We start from the raw sequence: 5,635 nt of genomic DNA, 5'->3' as shown, positions 1-5,635 counted from the left end.
TTCTAAAATTTGTCACATTACAACCAAAAACTTCCATTTATTTTAAACTTCTTTAGACAATAATGGTTCAATGCAGGCTGTTAGTCACGGGCTCCAGGTATCCGGCATTTTAAAAGTGGAAAGATAAAAGCCAGTGTTGAAAGAAAGCCACAAGAAATCATGTTTGCAATTTTCCACAAGCCAAGTAGGAGACATATGTGTACGAGGATGCAACGGTTATAGAAGACCAAAGGGCAAGGGGCATATCTAAAAGTTGCAGGACAACGTGCCTTGATGATACATGTTAAACACTACATGTGACAAGAAACTAATATTAAATATCGTCCTAAAAACACCATCCCACAGTGGAACATGGTTATGGCAGCATCATCCTGGGGGAAGGGTCAAGAAAAAAAAACACGGCTAATTTTCAGCAACAAGATTCCAACGCTGACAACCTGTGCTTCCTGCATATATATGCAAAACCGCAAAAACTGCAACTGTGAGAAAAGATGATGGAGAAAAGGAAAAAGGTACTTGTATTGCGCTTTTAGTAGTCTGACGATCCCAAAGCGCTTCACACTACAATCAGTCATTCACCCATTCACACACACCTTGGCGTTGGTGAGCTATGGTAGTTGCCACAGCTGCTCTGGGGCAGACTGACAGAGGCGAGGCTGCCATACATCGGCGCCACTGGGCCCTCTGATCACCGTCAGCAGGCAATTCAACAAATAACAAATGTTCTGCACAAATCTTGCACATGTTGTGACACACATGCTCCTAAGCTCGTTGACTGTTATATTTCCAGCCCTCCATTCCTTTTACGGAGGGACTAGTTTTTCTGGCCTGGCAGATTTAAAAGAATCTGTTTGTTGCTCTCGACTCAGCAAGGGAGCTTTGAGAGCCCTCTTAGAAATTAGATCTGTGCAGAAAGATTGTCAACATTAGCTGTTGAAAATAATTTATAAAGATATAAATTGTGGTTATATTTAACTCTATCCACAATGTAAGATTTGTGTGTTACTTTGATTTGATGAAAAAAACTTTTTTTCTTTTGGATATAATACAAAATATTTGATTATACTAATAGAAACAATAAAACAATTACAAAATTAGTGGAAACATTCTGCTATGAATAATTACTATTTATTTGCAAGTTTGGATCTTTAAACAGCCCCCAGCCTTCTATAGTTATCAGTTTCCCTAGGCCATCGCATAAAATATGAAATAAAAGACCAAACAGCAACAAAAAAACAAAACAAACAGCAGTCAAACAGAGATCAGTTTTAAACAAAATGTCTCTTTCCACAGTATGGGACGATATTTACACACACTGTATCATAAGATACAACCTTTTCTCCTCACGCTGTGATACAACATCGGCCTAGGCTCTCCTGTTTCTGGGCAGTCAGGATCCTCATTATTTGTTTTTCTTATATTGTCACATTAATGGGAAAGATAATATGTTGTTGTTTTCTTCACTTTCCACTGAAACCATCACATTTATCTGTTCAAATAAATATGGCAGTATAAACGGCAATAAAAAAGGTTCTGTGAGCCATAAATTGACATATTTTGATGAACAAAGGCTAAAGGCCTTATGAAGATGCTGGCCCAATCTGGTACAAAATTTTCTTTTTTTTAGTCTTGTATCAGCATAGGTTTAGAAATCGCTCAGAGAGGAAGCCACTAGATCAAAAGCAAAAAAGGCAGATTAAAGATTTCAAACACACAGAAACACAAGATCAGATAACAGCTGCTAAGCCTGACATAGACAGAACAGAAGCAATGTCTTTTACTCTTTTTTTGTCACCTTTCTCCCTTTTTAACATTTTGTCTCAACTTTTTCTCTTCCTTTCTTTATCTTTTAACCTTTCTGTTTTTGTGTCCACTGAACTTGAAATAATATCTAACAAAGTTTTTTTTTTTTTTTTTTTTTTTTTGGAATATATGAATAAAGTAGAGCACTATGGCTCCACTTGTGAAAGTAAATCTATAGGCTCTCTTTGGCAATAAGACATCCATTTTAATGCTACTCTGCCAGACAGGACACATTAAAAGAAAAAAGAAGAACCGAACCAATGATAAAAATCTTAACCAGCTTGGTGGAGGGTAAGAAAACAGTGGAGATGTAGATGGGTATATCTTTCGGTTCAAGCTCAAGAAATGCTGCCATGTTAAACTGACGCATAATCCTCTGATCTGGATCTCTATGAAGGCATCTGAACTAACAGTAGTTCATACATTCACATCCCAACCACAGGAAACCCACAAAATCCAGTAGAAAGAAAACAGAACAAGCGTGATATTAAATTGTCAAGTTTGCTTTGACAAAATCTCAAGGTTGCATCTGACTGCTGTTGATTAACAATGAATGCCAGTGATGAAAAAGCAGGCCTGCCAGCTAAATTTAATTCTCATCTACTATCAAAATGTTTTTTTTACTCACCTGAAACAAAGGAGATGGTCGCGATAAGAAGTAAAGTCTGCAGAAAAACTCTTAGAGATTTATTGGAGTACATGTTGTGTGTCTGTTAAGATGATCCTGCAGGTAAGCAGTGAGTGCTTGCTTCAATGGCTTGTCATCGTCTGACGTTACTAACATTCTTTGCTTCCTCCCCCCTCCCTCCAGGTGTAACACAGGTAGTTCATATCAAGACGCCTGCTTCCTTTTTACTTCCTTCCTAATGTGGCATGACATGGAACTTTGCCATGTATATATTTATAATGCATGCCTTTTAGGAAAATATTATTATATATATTGTCATGAGTCTAAATATATTGAATGAACTGTGAATATAGGGAATGAAACTTTTTTTAATATATGGAATGAATGTCTGATTACATGAAATGAAAGCCTGAGTGGCCTCAATGAATTATGGGTAATGTAATTCCAAAACATGCATACTTGTGTACTCACAGCGGTTATGTGTGAAACGTCAACAACTGTGGCCCGAGTTCTGTTCTAATTCTGTTCTAACAATCAATTCATTGAATCTGTCAATGTCTCACAATATAAAGTACCACCAGTAATCATAAGCAGAGGCGAGTGAGAGATTTTGCTCTGTTATACCATTAATGATTTGTCAAGAAAATTAGTTGGAACAAGATGGTAGACCTCAAAATTTCCCCTCACCACTCAGTTTTTCAACAGTGATGCAGTTTCAGAGTAGCAAGTTTTCTCATAGACCTGCTGTAACTGAACGTAAACTAAGTTAAGACGCCGCCCGCTTAGCGTGTTACACTGGGCGGCTGGAATGCGACTCTCACCCCCGCATTATTGCGTATAGCTATCTGTTATTTCCTGTTACCTTTTATCCATTTTTACAGCTTAAAGTGAGATAAAAAGGGCTTTGTAGCTATGTGGTGAATAACTGCAAGTACCAGAATAAAAGAAAATATATAATTACTATCCTGACATTTGTTATATTTTAACTTAATTTATAGTTCTTATAATCTGTCAACACATTTTTCCTTACAACAACAAATTTTGTATCTTCTAAAGCAATTCTTGTCACAGCTGTATGGTAAGAAAAATATCATATAGAGTGCCCCTTAATGATGAAGAATATAGTCCTTCCTTCTGCATAAAAATAATAATTTCCATGAGATTGACATTTAATGTTAACCTAATGTAGTGTGAGCTCTATTATTTTCCTTTTTTTATGGTTTTAGATAGTCAGATCTGCAGGAGAGTTTACATTCCCAGGTCTGGATGCAGTTTGCCTGCTCCTTAGTGATCCTGCTCACCTTTGTGTCCCGCCAGCGTTCACTTCACTTCCTAATCTTCTTTTATATCATTTAAATATTTGCTGATGATTAAACAAAGTATCAATTCCATGTAGTTCTTGACTGTTTTCAGTTTTTTTTCTATTTGGTCCTGGTTCTGAGATTGCTCAGAGCTGGTTCTGAGCAACCTCAGAACCAGCTCAAGGTACCATTTGATGAAACGGAGATTCAGGCTCCACCAGCATGATTTTTACATTTCCTGACATGACATGAATAAACACTCTGCTCCTCAGAAAGCTGTTACAGAAATACATTTTCAATTTCACCTACCTACTGAAAGACTGAGCAAGCTAAGCCAGCAAACCTGTTTTTTATTAACTGGGTTTTAAAAGATTGAACCTAAAAAATCAGCCATGAATATTTTAATGTTGACTTAACAATGGAGATAAGTTGGCAGCTGCGACAGCTGCTTGTTGTAAGACTGTTTACCTCTCAAAAAGGAAAAAAAAACGGAGTTGGAGCTTTAACTCCTCTTATCCGAAGCTGCCTTCGGATAAGAGGATATATACCATGGGTGGATGAATCTTTGACGGAGTCTATCCCTTGGTTCCTTCTAATCCTTAAAAGACAAAGTATTTTGGGTCAAAGTGATTTAAACCGGAGAACTGAACATTTGTTAAAAAATATTTAGTATTCTGTATGAAGCCATTTCTTATCAATTTGTTTAAATACTGCTCATTGTTCAAAAATTAAAAAATGTATCATACAAAGTTGGTAAGAATTATTGATTTGGTGTTATTTGATTCCACTTAATTTAATCTCCAGCTACACCTTGTTTTGTCATGTAACAGTTATTATTAGTCATTTATTAAGTGTTAATTAAGGCCACACCCTATTTTTAATGAGCATGGTGGCTACCAAACTGTGGTGTACATTGTATAGGTCACTAACGTCCTTCAATAAAATCCAACAAACTGCCGTAAGAATCACCTAATCAGCAAATGGAATCCACTTGTATGTTACTTAGACTCAATATGAAATAAGAAAACATTAATGAACAATCAGCATCGTGGACATGGTAGAACAGGGGTTCAGTTGTCGAGAAGTCTGAACTGGGGTTAGGTTGTAAAAACGATATCCCAGACTTTGACCACCTGTAAACCAACCAAAACATGGCTGCCAACTCTAGCTGGCAGGAAAAGAGATAATTAATCAAAGAAACATGAAACTCATTGTAACTCTTGAGGAGCTGCAGAGATCCAAAGCTCAGGTGGGAGAATCTGGTGATAGGACAGTTATTGGTCATGCATTCATTACACCTAGCCTGTTTGGAAGAGTTAAACAAAAAAGACATGAGAAGTCCTAGTTGTTTCAAGCTTGAATGAGTCAAGCAAATATACGGAGAAAGATGTTTCGGTCAGATGAAGCCAGGACGTTCTTACTGAAAGGCTTAAGGGTTAAAATCTGTGCCACCATGCAGTATTCTGCTAATCAGCTGATCCATTATAGATTGGGTTTTCCCTATTAGAATTAGTGCACAGACAGACATTATGAGGTTATTGTCTTTATTTTCGGTTATTTTAACAAACTAAGGAATTAAATAAAAACATACATTTGAATCTAAATATTGTTTTGGTAATCCTGGTTATAGGTTATTGTTTTCCAATAACTCTTTTATAGTCTTAAAGTTAGACAGTAGCTATGTTTACATGCACAAAATTTCACAATTGGATTGAAATGTATTCAGATTAAAAAAACAATAAATAAATCGGATTGTACCATTTATATGGGCACACAATCAATTAATCCAATCATAATGTGTGTTTATATGCACCTGGCTTTATTCAAGATGCAACCACTCTGACATCCGCAGTCATCAAATGTCCCTAAAAGAAACTGAGAAGAAAAAATGTCCGTCTTTGAT

The sequence above is a fragment of the Fundulus heteroclitus genome, chromosome 3 (genome assembly GCF_011125445.2).
Source record: "Fundulus heteroclitus isolate FHET01 chromosome 3, MU-UCD_Fhet_4.1, whole genome shotgun sequence".
Taxonomy (NCBI): Eukaryota; Metazoa; Chordata; class Actinopteri; order Cyprinodontiformes; family Fundulidae; genus Fundulus; species Fundulus heteroclitus.
The sequence above is the reverse complement of the archived record's forward strand: the minus strand, read 5'-3'. Positions refer to the sequence as shown.